Source organism: Netta rufina, assembly GCF_964035555.1.
Source record: "Netta rufina genome assembly, chromosome: 2".
Classification (NCBI taxonomy): domain Eukaryota; kingdom Metazoa; phylum Chordata; class Aves; order Anseriformes; family Anatidae; genus Netta; species Netta rufina.
Genome location: NC_140124.1, coordinates 44461116 through 44475634, shown reverse-complemented (window position 1 = coordinate 44475634; position 14519 = coordinate 44461116).

Sequence of the window (14519 nt, the reverse complement as noted above, 5' to 3'; positions counted from 1 at the left end):
TGACATGCCAGTCACAAACACGTCCTACCTTATCCCAGTCACCTTTCCATGGTGCCAGGAGAGGCACAAGATCTTGGCACAAGGCACGCAGGCTAAAGGGCATTGAGGAGACCACGAGTGATGAGTCCCAATATTGTGTGTGCCAGAAATACCAGAGCTGGGACAGGCCCCAGACCAAACCTTCAACCAGCCCCTGGAAACACTTGGCCTTGCAGCCAGCAGCCTTGGAGGGGAGAGCAGACATCAGCTCTATATTCACCTGCAGGACACTGCCCATGCACGCATGGTTTTGGTGCTGGCACTACATTTCTCAGTAATTGGTGGCATTATCTTGAGGTGGATGTCAGCTTGTATTCACCCTACGTCCCACTCGCCCCCTCCCAGCTCCAGCTGCATGCTAGATAATTGTGAGTGCAGTTACCAAAAATGGCCTCTTTCTCCCCAGTTTTTCTCCTGGTCAATGTGCCCAGGACTGTGGCTGCTTTTTTCCCCATTGTTTTGCTCGCCACCCTCCAAGCGCAGGGCTCCTTTTTTCTCTGCCTCTTTACAGACAATATGCTCAGCTCCAGCAAAGGCGTTTGTGGAGAACTGAGCCTCGTGTGCTTTGTTAGGCAGGACATATTGTGCTTGAAACGCAGGGGACTCACACAGAAAAAGCAGTGCCAGCTTTTATGCCACCACACCGTCTCTTCAGGTTAATAACAGTCAGGAAATGTTTATATTGGCTCCTTGTGAAGGTTTTTATCGTTCTATCGCTTCTTGTTTGCTGTCTTCCTCTTTGTCTTTGCAAAGCCTTTATCGGGGAAGGTTTCGAGCTGGCTGTGAGTCATGCAGCAGCAATGGGGAGTGGCAGCACCGGGCTGTGCCTGCCAAGCCTGCCAGTTTGGGCCCCGCTCAGGGCTCATGACAAAGGATGCTGGCAGGTCATCCTGCTCCGAATGGGCTTCCCAGCTGCACAGCCTGAGGTGGACACATCTCTCCTGAAGATTTGTATTGTTTCTGTAGCAGAACATGCCAGAATGATTTATGTAAAGGATGAATTGCAAAGCACAGACCCCTGGGCCCTTTCTCACCTCCATGAGATGTCTGAACCCGAGTGCAAAGCAGTTTCATGGGTGAGCTGGAGATGTACAATGGGATAGTGAAGCGTTTGCTGCGGCCTCTCCAGGACCTGCTGCAGCAGGACGTCCTTCTTCTGGTCCCGGGGCAGGGGTACATGTTTATCCAGCTCTGCCAGACAGCAGGAGGCACCTTCTGGGAAATACCACCATATGGCTCTTGCTAAATTCCTTTAGGCTTTGTAAATGTGTAGTTTCTTGGTTGCGTCATCCAAAAAAAATATGGAGGGAAGGCACTACCTGCAGAACCAGTAATACAATCACCAGCCAGGATTCATCAGCACTCACCAAACCATCCCCAGCACATGTGAGCAATTAATTAAATAGCTGGCCCCATGCAGCACCCCTTGGAATAGGTTGCAGATCAGCAAAGGCACGTGCCACGAGCCTTGGTTTGTGCATCAGCACACAAAAGAGCTCAAGAGGGCAAGTAGGGATAGACTGACCATCCCCAGGGGCTTCAGAAACTGCTATGAGGTGGTGGAGCTAGCATCTCAAAACTGAGAGGGGGGTGTTTTTGAAAAAGGTGCCCTCTCTGTTACGTTTGGAACCAAGCAATGAAACATTTCAGTTCCTTCTCTTGCTTTATAGGGGTGGCTCTGGAGGAGCAGCCACATCGACCTCTGGCCCACAGACTGCAGCTTGAGGTGGAGGGAAGGAGCCAAGGAGGAGGCACCTGGAAGGTCACAGACCCCACCTCACTGCAGGCTGTGGATCAGGAGCTGGCAGTGCACCTGAGATGAAGGGAATGGAATGGGAAAGAGGAGAAACGGAGGGACTGGCACAACATTGTGTCACAGGACTGAGGGAGAAGGGGGTCAGTTTGACCTGAGATGGGACGGAAGAAAGCTTTGTGGCCTTGTGAAGAAGGCTTGGCCAGAAGTGGACATGGAGACAGAGCAGTCACTGATGGAGAGACATGCAGGCAAACGAGGCTGTAGCAAGTACCTCAGAGCAGCAGTAACTCTCCTGCACCTCTTCTTCCTCCTCACCTCTCCACGCCTGGTCCCGCACAGGTGTTGCTGCAGCCCTGTGGCTAAAGTTCCCCATACCTTCGTGCACCTTCTCACCTCATCCGTTTGCATGGTTCATGAACTTACACGTGTTATTGCACTGCTGGTGCTTTCACCACCAGCTCTTCTTCCCGAACAATAAAATCATGTTTTCCTTCCTATTAAAGTTTCTTTCCTGCCACTGGCCCTGTGGCATGGCAGTTTGTACGATGTATTGCAAGCCAGGCCTATAGACGTGGGACCTGCCCAGGCCTGCAGCTCCTGGTGCTCACCCAGGCTGAGACCTGGGAATTAGTGGGACAACAATGCTGAGAGTTATTGCAATCAAAGCAAAAGTAACAAATGCTGCTGTTTGGTCACCTGCAGTGACTTGACACATGCTGTTGCACTGAACGTTTAGACAAGCAAGGGAATTACACAAGAGGTATTACAACCTCGAGTCCCCAGTCGCCATGTAGAAATGCTTTTCTTATCATAAAAGTGGAAGGGCTACTGGATAACATGTTTCGGAGCACTGCCACTGAAGCCAGGATGTCCAACATGTGGCTCCTACAGACTTGAGTGTCCTTGAACCTCTGCCTCAATAAGCTGCTCTCCAGCTTGGTCTGCCGCGTGTGCGACGTGGACCCTCCTGGCTATTTTCTCTTTCGTATCCTTTTGGTACCATATGAGAGGCTCCATGTGAATCAGTTCTGACTCACCCCTTGCAGGAAAACCCTACATGTGGAGGAAACAACAATCCACTGACTGTTTCTGTGTGGAAGCAGCAAAAGCCTCGTATAATATCCCTCCTGTGCTGTGACTGCATTCCTTCAGCACCACGTGAGGTGCTCTTGCGTGAGGGTTGCCTCGGGAATGGAAGTGCTTTCTTTGCTTCCCAAAGTGAGGAAATTCGTGCTTTGTGGGGGAGTGCAGGGAGTGGAAGCACCCCAGGCTGGGCTGTTCCTGGGGAAACCCACTGGCACGCTGGGTTTGTATCAGCTGAGGGTGCACTGAGCTCAGCTCCTCTGCAGTGGCTCTGTCCCCTTGGCAAGCTAGTGCTCAGGGTATTAAGCATGCCACTGCTTTTATTTACTGATAAACATGCTGAGATGTGAAATCCGTGTGAGAAGAGAGCATGTGGTTAAAGCTGATTTTACTGAGGTAGCTCAGCAGTTACAAGAGCCTCGTAGAAACGTGGAGAGCAAAACCCCAGCCTCCTCTTCAGCTTAACCAGTGAACTGATTTTCAGCCAGTTCCTGCTCTTTTTGGCTGTCTAACCAACCTGTGCTGCTGCACAGAAAACTCCTAAAGGTGTTCTGGTGAAGCCTTTTCCTTCTGCAGGCAGGAGCTGGGGGTTCGTGGGGTCCCCTGCCCTGGCCCTCTCTGCAAGCACATGTGTGTGACTGCCAGAGGTGCCCTAGACAGGGATGCTCCTACAGATGTGCCACCTTCAGAAGGCTGTTTTAACCCTCCATGGTTTCAGGAGCTCATTTACCAATGGGACACTTCAACATGGGGAGCAGGGGACTGCAGCACAAGGGGCCAGGGATAAGGGTCCATGGGTGGGAGCGTCTTTGGTGGGTTTTGCTGCCAAAGCTGGCAGAGCAACATCACTGAGGCTCATCCCTGCCAGGAGCTCCCTCCACCCTTCTCAGGCTCCCATCGCTTTGCTGTCAGATTCCTACATTGCTTGAAGGAGTCGCATTTCCCTTTAGGGAGCGAGTGGTTCACATAGTTTGGTATTTATTCTGTCACGGCATTCGAGGGACTATCACTAACATTAAGAGGAAACACACATATCCATCCAGCAGAGAATAATCTGCTTAATGGCTAAATAGGAAAGCTGTATGTGTAACATGGCAGGCAGCTAGTCGGCTCCACGGGGCAATTCTCCCTTTGATAAAATTGAGAATCATTTCAAAACAGGAAATGAACTTTCCCTCTTTTTTTTTCAATGAGTCCCATAAACACAAACACACCCCTTGACATCCATAGAAGTTTCCACTGTAAATGATGTATTTATAGGAACGGACGTGCCATGGATGCCTTAATGTAACTCCAGCTTCCAGCTTTGTTAGAGACAGATCCTGAAGTGACAGATAGCCTGGGACAAAATTTATCTCAGCTCACACCCTGTGCCAAACCACAAACAGAACAGCTTTACAGGAGAAACTTCAGCATTCAAACTTTCTATACTGGAAAGCAGGAGAGCAAGGCGATTTGAAAGGAGGATGAAAAAATTCAGGTGGATGATAGCAACTCGATTTGTAAAAGCGATTCTCCAGAAGAGATTGAAATCTGGGTGTATTTCATCAGAAAAAAAAATACAGATCAGTTATTCTTAAACCTATGCTACTCTTTCAATAATTAAAGTTGTGGCTACACACTTGCATGGATAAGGTAGAAATTCTTTGTTATACGGTTTAATACGTGAAATGGAAGTAAAATGAGAGAAAACTGGAACTAGGGAAAAGAATCACTGGGTTGTTTCTAACCCAGGCTGGTTTCCAGGCTGGTTCTCCCTTTGGCCCCAAACCAGGAGCTGGTGGAACAACGGGGGATGTTTCTAAGGGGCAATGCATAGAAAGGGAAGGAGCCACTGCTGAAAGAAATGCAAGACAAACCACTGCCTATGATGACAGTCTGCCAGGCCTCCTGTACCTGCTTCACTGGTGTCTGCCTATGGTCTCAAGGTCACAGAAGGACCTGGAGAAAATAGGAGAAAGTGTGTTTCTTTGCCTCTCCCTACAACTTCCCACATTGCCATCCCCATCACTCACTCCAGTAAGCTTTTCTCTAGCTGTCAGCCATCAAGCAGCTCTTGGATGATAAAAAAAAGCCATTCAGGCCAAATGGGTGGGACCTAGGTCTGAGTTAAAATAAGCCCCTCAGCCTGAGCAGCTCACCTGGAGCCTGGGGATGGTGAGATCCAGCTTTCCTTGTTCCCACTAAAGCCCCAGCAGTCCTGGGGTCTAGGCTTTGGGTGACTGGCAGAGTACCAGGCTCATGCTAACATCCAGGCAAACTGCAAGACAAAGGAATATCATCCCTGATATTTTGTTTAAATAACAGTTTCCCATATAAGCCACATAAGCTACAGCTGTATATGTTTCAGCCCAATAATTAACAGCCTGTTGATTATGCCTGGGATGTATAATAAATACATTGTGGCCTGCCTTCTCCTCTCCCTGTCCCAAATAAGGACTTACTGTGAACATCTTCCAGGGGAGTGAGGGATGATGCTAACTCCCAACATGAGCTATCTCCAGCACAGGTTACCGCAGAAGCTGGGTAACAAATCCCCACCAGCACGTCCTGCCCCTACCCCATTGCCTCCATCCACCTTTGCAGTTTCTGACCTCTCATGGGGAAAGGAGGTGTTGTGCAACCCTTCCCTCTTCCCCCAGCCTGGCTGTTTGGGGTAAGACAGAGCCCATGTGGTCCCCCTGGCCTCTCCTCGCCCTGCCCTTGGGCAAAGAGGAGAAATCGGTGCCCTGCAAGAGTTTGTGTTAGTATGCAACCTGGCTTCTGTGATTTCCTGAAAATGTCATCTCAGACAGTAACTCCTCTTTCATCTGCTTTTGAAAGCAAGTAATTCTCCTGGAAAGCACTTTTCTGTCTGGTGTCAGGACAGCAAAACTCACCCCCCAAATGGAGGCTTGTTCAAGCTTGACAGTACGAGCAGTGGCTGCTCTTCACTTAAGAAAGAGGCAGTGTTCATGAAAAAGCTTAGCATGGGGCAAGGGTCAAAAAAAAAAACCAACATGAATATTCTGCTGTTGCAGGAGTGCTGGCCTGGTGCAGACTATTCCTAGCTTTTGTGCCTGCCCAATGTTATCTGAAGAGATAAAGGGGGAAGGTCTGGTGAGGAAGGCTGGCTGGTGGAGACGGGATGCAAGAAAGCTTTGCAAATGTTGCTGCTTGTTCTTGGATGAGAAGGAGCCCAGGGCTGTGGCTGGCTTTGGGCAGTTTGCAAATGTGGGGGATCATATTTTATTTTTCGTTCACGGTCAAGCCAGCTGCTGCATTAAAACATGACCATGGGCAAAATCAGCGCTGGATGCAGCCATGATATGGGGCAGCAGTGCATCTGCGTCCCTGGCATGCAGCCCAGCACACAAACTGGCAGCACAGCGAAAGGGGGGGAAGAGCTGCAGCCTCCAGAGCCTCCCACGGTCTGGTGGTCATTCCTTCTTGGGCTAAATCTTCCTGAGCAGCAACCTCCCATTGCCATGGGAAAGCAGGTCCCAGCAGGCTGCCTCTGCTCTCCAGGCTCCACATCATCCCACTTGCCCTGCCAGCTGCTTGTGGTGGCAGCCAGGGCAATCCCAAAAGCAGCAATTTGGGGTCAGGAGACTCCCCTAAAGCTGTAGTAAAGTGAAAGCCAAACGCAAAGAGTTGCAGAGGGAATGGGCAATAAAACAGCAGCTAAAACTTAATGCTGATAAATGTTTCTGGGATTCCTTTTCTCTCTGCAAAAGAGGAAACACATGGGGGGATACTGAAGGTCTATAAAGTCTTTATGATATTAAGGAGGTGAATGGGAAAAGGTTTTCATTTTGTCCTCCAATAAAAGAGATACAGGCCAATAAATGAAACTAACAAGAGGCAGGTTCAAATAAATTTCACTTTATTTTAATATAAAAAAAATATTTTAATAAAACACAATCAAGTGGTGGAATACCTTACCTAACAAATGTGGATGCGGGTGCCCACAGTGCAGCTCAATTAGCCAAATTTGTAGAAGAACAGATTTATCGAGGGACCAGAAATGGCTGCAGTGCCCATGTTAGTTCTCATTTTAGTGAGAGAGGAGAAGCTGCATGCAGCCATCAGAACTGGAGCTGCATCAAGCCCTAACCTGTGCAGACTATAGTCCCAGGGAGCAATAGTCACTGTTCATATAACAAAACAGCGATGGATTCACAATACACCTCTCCGTCACATCTTGAAGGCTCTGCTGTCAGCACTTACTGCCCAACACAAGACAAAATGCTGTGCCATGTCTAGCAGGGCAGTGGCTACACTACTTCGTGCATCTGGGGTGTTAGGATGTAAAAGTTTGGGTTGGACACACCTCTCACCAGTCCCAGCTCCCTCCCAGAAGGCAAAGTACTGGTAGCAGCGCTCCAAGACCCATGGTGAAAGGAGTGAGCTCCTTCCCGTGTCTTCTCTGCAGAGAAGCCTAAACCTCCTGCTTTTTTTTTTTTTTTTTTAAAAAACATGAACACTGCAAAAAAAATACAGGCTGATTGCTCTCTCCTGCGCCCTGCCCCAAAGTGCCAACACCTGGGAGCAGGTGGGGATCACTGTTGTGTTGTTTTTTTTTTTCCCCAGAGGAAGCAATTAGGTGGTCTACCTATTTTAATGAGGGTGGTGTCCCATCCTCCTGGTGTTTTCCCTAGAACAACTGCCATGACAGCCATGTGGTACAAGAGGCAAGCATTTGGCTTCATCATTTTTCAGTGCAACCCAGTCTCTGTGGCACGTTCATAAATAATTACCCTGCTGGGGCTTTGGGAATCGGCTCACTGCTGCAGATGGGCCTTGGGGGGACAAAAAGAGATGGGAAGACAAAACCCAAACCAAGACCCAAGGCTTGTCTAATTAGTGCTGGGAAGCTTCGTACTGAACCCAGCTCAAAGCAGAGCTCCTTGTTCATGCGAGGGAGCAATTTGCCGGAGCTGACAGGGCACGGCATTAGCATTCCCAGCGGCTCCCCAGTGACAAGCAGAGGGAGGAGGAAATATCTCGCTCCCTGATGAGAGCAGGAGGTGCATGAGCAGGGAGCATCACTGCGAGCCTGACAGCTGCAGGGCTCCACGTCCCCTCCGCTGCTGACAGCGGTGCCTCCCGCTGCTTTGTGTCCCCGCCGCCAGGATGACAGCCCGCCGGGGTACGCCTTCCTCCCAGACATGGATGCTGCGCACGTGGGAGCAGGCTTTGTTAGAGCCTGGCAAACAATAGGGAAAAAAAAAATCAAAAAAAAAGGAGAAAAAAGAAGGTGGCTTTCTTCAAACCCAGACTTTCTCACTTGGAACTGATTTGGTTTTCAAGGAGACGGTGAGAGCAGCTTGCCTAACCAGACCTCTCCTTGGAGAGGGAAACAGATGGGGAATATGCCCCGTGTTGGAAGAGATTAGAAAAAAAAAAGAGCTGCCTTCTCATTATAAGTGGAAATTGGTAATAAAGGAGCATTATGCTCAGAGCTTTCAGGGCCCTGAATGCTCATCCCCCTTCTGCCACCCTCTTCTGGACACTGCTCCAGCACAGGCTGGACAAAACCACCCGTGAAGGACTCCAGGTATGCCTCCGAGTGAGGTCCTGATTTAGGGTGGTGCTGTACGGCCTTCATCACCTAGCGGGCTTCTGAAGGATGTAAAAGCTTGAACAGTTTGCTTTGGTTTTGCAAGGAGCAGGCAATGAAAGCTCCTGGTTGGGATGGGATGCTGGGAGATGGTTTGGAAACTGGCTGCAGCTCTGACGCTGAGAAACCCTACAGTTAGCCCACAGGCTTTTCTCTTCGTCCCCATTGCTTGCATCCTTGCCTCTTTTCCCTGCTTTTGACACAGAAAGGAAAATGGGAGACAGAGATAAATTAGGACTGCAGCCTTCAGCCACGTTTCTGTGGAGCAGTGACCTTCACTTGCAGCAAGCAAGGCTTAGACCAGAAAGTAGGTAAAATTTGCTAACTCCAGGCACTGTGGGACACTGAATGGGACTGCCTGGGGTGCTTATTGAATCCCTGTCTCTGGAGGTTTCCAGGAACAGACAAGGCAGACATCTGTTACAAATGGTTTACATCTAATTGATACTGCCTTGGAGCAGGAGGATAGACTAGATGGCTACTAAAGGCCCGAGGCAGTCCGATTTCCTGAGGTGCTTTTAGATGTGCTAATGATCTAAGCCGTTCATAAGAGCTAGGTATTTGCTTTTAGTACCAAATTGGAACATTTGGCATGCTCTTAACCAAGCAGCATATTCATCATGGTGCTGGGAGAGCAGGAACTGGCCTGGCTTGGCCTACAGTGCTCACCACAAACATACATATCCAGATGAGGCAGCACGCCAAAACCCACTGCTAGCCTGACATCCATGGGAAAATGATACCTGCACCTGAGGATGGAGCATGTCACAAGCTGAGGTGGTGTCCCCAGCTGTGGGTGACAGGCGAGCATCCTCACAGAGTGGTTTTGCAGCACCTATCAACCAGTTTTTGACAGAATCAGGAAGGAAGAGGAGATGGGCAGGCCTTCTCCTGAGGGACAGCCCCATAGCAGGCTCAAGCACAGTGCACAGTCTACGCTCCTCATCCCAGCCATGGACCTTGCTCCCAGAGTCTCTTCAGAGGGCTACAAGAGAAATAAGTACGTGTGGGGTGCTGCAAAGCCAGACATCTGCTTGAGGGGCCAGCCTGCGCCCCCAGAGTGTGTGGACCCCACCGAAATGGGAGGAAGAGAAGCAAACACAACTGTAGTGGGAATTACTTCCCATACTTCTGAAGGAAGCCTGTCTCCAAAGCCATGGGATAAGAAGATGCTAAGCTCTGCTCTAAGTCTCCTTTTGTGTGGAGCACCCTGGCAGGATCCGGATCAGGCGTTCTGTGGGAACCCAATTTAAATATGAAAACGCACGGAATCAGCATGAAAATTATTACACAAGTCAGAGCCCTCAGTCCTGGTCTAAGGCTCACTTCTGACAAGCTTACACTAAGAAGCAATTAACTTTGAAAACGACCCTATTGGATCAAGAAAGCAAGGCAAAATGTTTTGTCTGACAGCCATTTCAATTCTGTTATGCTTTCAATGTATTCACATATTTCATCTGCTATTATTGTGTTTTTCCCCCAAACTGAGCACAACCTTGAAGTCCCCAGGCTGTGGGGATCTTTGTGGCTTGGGAGGATGCAGGTTAAGATGAGTTCACTGATGCTGTTACGGATTCGCCAGCCACTGATAGCAACTGCAGTGGACAGGGCTTTGAAGAGCCTCTTGGACGATCTATTCTGCTACCTTTATCTCAGTAATAAACTACAGTTCCTGAACAGGTGTATAGAGTATTTCAAGTGGACAGAACAATGCACGATACCTATGTACCTATGATTAAAAGCTTATTTAATACATGTACATTAGTGTCATAGAGTCAGAAAATGGTTTGGATTGGAAGGGACCTTAAAGATGACCTTGTTTCAACCCCTGCCATGGGCAGGGACACCTCCCACCAGCCCAGGTTGCCCTTGAACACCTCCAGGGATGGGGCACCCACAGCTTCTCTGGGCAGCCTGTGCCAGTGCCTCACCACCCTCCGAGTGAAGAGTTTCTTCCTTACATCTAATATAAATCTACCGTCTTTTAGTTTAAAACCATTACTCCTTGTCCTATTGATCATTATGTGCATTACGTGCACTTTAATTATACTGTTAAATATATAGTATATTACAGTATATTATACTCAGGGTTAGAATTAGACGATCTCTAGGGTCCCTTCCGACCTGAACCATCCTATGAACCAATCTATGGATCAGATACACCTCGATTAAATGGCAGTCTCACAGTACCCGTGACACGGGGGCATAGCCCTGGGCAGGCACAGTGCTGCACCATTGCTGGCTGGCCATGGGTTACACAGCCTGCACCTGCACACATGTGAGGGCACAAAGTGTGCGGGCTGCTCCTCATGCAACAACTGTACCCCGCTGAAGTGACTTCTGGCTTCCCCACTACACACAGAAATAGCTAAGCAAGCAGTCATTTCTCTATACGAGATGAAAAGACAATAAGGAAAAATAAAAATACAGCGGTGGCACTTGTAAAACTTCACACGCTCAAGGACGCGGGTGTCAGGCAGGGCTGGCAGCTCTGCTGAACCGAAGGGCTTTCTTGGCACTTAATGTGTACGTGTGAGCTGCACCCCCACAGACTGCTCACTTGTGCTTTACGAGTGCGTTAGACGAGTAAGATCATAAAATGAGAGCTGGTGCCCCTTTGAAGCGCTGCCTTGCTTTTGTGCTCTTCTGTCTGTACGTTATCACAGTGTCTTTTGTGAAGCTTTATTATCACTGATAATGAAGAACTAAGAGGAAAAAAAAATATATTCAAGTATTGAGTAGTCAAAAAAAAAAAAAAAAACAAACTTCCCAGGATACTGGAAAATCAAATAGAAGACTCCAGGGCAGAAGGGCTAATTAAAAAAAAAAAAAAAAAAAGGAAAAAAACAACCACAAAAGCCTGCCTTACTATGAAAACCCTTGAGGGGAGATAAAAGCTGAAGGGAGGTGCATGCTTGAATAATAAGGCCTTAATGGGTCTGGGTCCGTGTCTAATACAAAGCATTGATTTTGGCTGCTTGATGAAGTTAGTTATTCGATTAGAAAAATCTAATTTAAAGGGACGCTGCCCACTAAAGATCACTCTGTTAGAGAAATATGTATTGAAGTTGTAATTAACTATTAATTTTTATGAAAAACAAAAAAAGAGAAGATTAAAAAAAAAAAAAAAGTCTTTGGGTACTCAGTTTATTTATTTCATACAGCTGGCAGAATTTGTGTTGCATCTTAGCTTCTCTCTTTGGTGTGTCCAGTCCTTTGGTCTCCCATTGGCTCTTTGAGAGTACAAGAAGGAAGGAGAAATATATCTATTTTTTAAAATAGCGAGATGTGAGTCTAGAAATGCAACGAAAGAAGATAAAAGCCAGGGTCAGAAGGCATTTCCGTAAGATATTTTAAACAATTTATTTGAAACTCAGCTGTTTCCAGTTTGAAAGTGCTCAGTTAAGTAGGGATCAGCAGGAGATAATGACCGAGGTGTTTGGAAGAAGCCCAGGTTATGCAGGGAGGAGAGGAGAGAAAAAAATGAGGGAAAGGGCAGTTTGGCCACCAAAATACTGTGCTCTGACTCTGCTTCTTAAATGCAAGCTCAAGCCCTGTCCCTACAGCTGCTGCTTTCTAGGAGCCCAGCAGCAGCAGCGAGGGATTTGCCCACACGCAATAAAAACCAACACTGGAGTCCCAGTCTTCTTACCCAGTCTCAAGTCTGGACTGGTGAGGCAGTGTCCTCTCTTTAATGCCACATCCCCATGCTGACCCCAGAGAACTCATTCCAGATCTCTGTATTCACAGGGGCGGAAGCAGGTGGGGATTAGACGTGTCATTCTCAGGGCACATGTATTGTTTTATTTAGAAATGACAGATCAGGGGTGAGACAGGGCCAGTGACACACCTCAAATTATTAAGAAAAGTACTCATCTAACCTTAGACATGACAGTATTAAATGTCTTTACAGAAGCTTGCCAGTTGGACTCCCTTTGTAGTCATTGTGAGGCATATGAGTCATCTCACCCCAATGCAGACATCCAAAAGAGGGCAGATGACTCACATCTTACAAGAACCTACTTCTCTTCTCTGATTATAAAGGCCAGCTCAGACGGAGACATCTGATGCCAGGTGAGATGACTCCCATCTTGACGGGCTAGACCGCTGCAAGATGCAAAATGTGAACATAGACAAAGAACAACAGATGCAGGCTGCTCAGCACCCATCTGATATCCTACCCTAGTGGGTGACTTGGTGAGAAATATTGTGTCTGATTCCTTTCTCGCATTGATGTAGATCAGCTGGAGAAGAAAGCCACCAGGAGAGGAAAGTAGCCAGCTGGAGAAATAAGTCACAAATGGTGACATGGCTCATCCATAACTGGTGTGATCAAACTGCAAGGGTCACTGAAGAGCTCACCCAGAAACTCCCATTTGTTGGTGACTTGTAGCACTGTTGCATGCTCAGGAGACAATCTTTGTAGCATCACCTGGAGCCCAGCCTAACTGCTAATATTGAAAAAGCATGTTATCCCCCCTGGCAGTGTTACAATCTCCCTGAGAGGACATCTAACTAGCAGTTAGCAAGTTTATTGATCCTGGTACCCTTCCTTCAAATCAGCAGTAATTTCCACATTTCAGAAGCAAACGTGTCATTTAGTCATCTACAGAGTTGTCTTTGGAATGAATGAAGGATTCAGGGCTCAAACAAGATGACTGCATGTCTGACTCTTGCAATCTCTGCTCTCCTCCCAGGATGTTAATCCTGGACTCTGTATAGCTGCCTAACCCAGCTCCTGCAAATGCTGCCAGGACTGGATTCTGGGTACGTGCCGCATGGACTTGTCATTAACACTGAGACAGTCTTGCAACAGTTTCTTCAGTGTCACAACCTGATTATTAAGATCTCAGCAGCACTGGCACATGCATTCAGTGACAATGGACAGCCCTGGGATTCCTGAGCAGTACTTTTACAGCTACTTAATTAGGGGCAAAAAACAGCTAGAGTCCGATATCATGCTTTCAGGTTATTCTGAAGTCACGCTGTAGAGCTAGCCAGTCAAAATTAACAACTGGAAGTGGAAAACTTTGGACACAGACATTTAGAGACAAATCTGTGACCATAGCTTTTGAGGCAGAGGGTACAGCCAGCCTGGAGGACAGAAGAGAGAAGATGATGCTTTAAGAGAAGTAGTTAGCCACTTTTACAGACATTTAAAAGTCTCTTCTACAAGCTCAGCACATTCTTTATAGGCATGTGTATTTTCATGTGAATGCACGAAGAGTTGGTGCATTGGTTAAAATTAGCTACAATACATTTAGGAAATGGGCATTATGACAGCACCCATTAATAATAATAATACTTGTCATACTTCTTTGGAACAGAAAACACTTACCCATTGAAATGTTGCAGGAAAAAAAATCAGCTGTTACCTCTTTCCATCACTACAAGGCAGAACCTAGTGCTGCAGCTCATTGCAAGTGTCGTCCCAGGTAATCACATTGCTCTATGAGCAGCAAAACAAATGAGTATTGAGTTCCTACGGATTTGTGTCCTATTTCCCCTCATCTGCCTCCAGCTATGCCCTCTGCTGTACTCCCAGCTTCCATGTAGGTCATCTGATAAAATACCAATGTCTTCGATGGTGTTCCTTCTGTCTCCTGCACTGAAGGAAACTAGGATTACAGAGGTCTGATCTCTAGATCACTCTTTATCCATACAGGTTGAAATTTCACCAGCTGTGGAAGGGCAGGACAAAGTGAAGGGAAATGACATGGGATTTTGCTCTACAGCAAAATCTGATATGGTGGTCTAGGACTGCAGATACAAAGGCTTTGCCTCAGAGACCAGAGGGGCAGTAGTTGGTCAAGCTGTCAGTCCTGATGTCACTAGCAAGTGTTTTGAACTCCTCTCTATGGCAAATTTGAACCAATTTGCCATATTTGGTTTTTTATCTTTTTTTTGGGGATGTCCAGTTTTGAAGCCAATTTTCAGCTTCCTCTGTCCCTGGCAACTACCGAGTCCCACCTGTGTTCCAGCTTCTGCACCTGCTATGGGCAAAGGGCTCAGAAACTGACCTCGCCAAGTCCTACATTG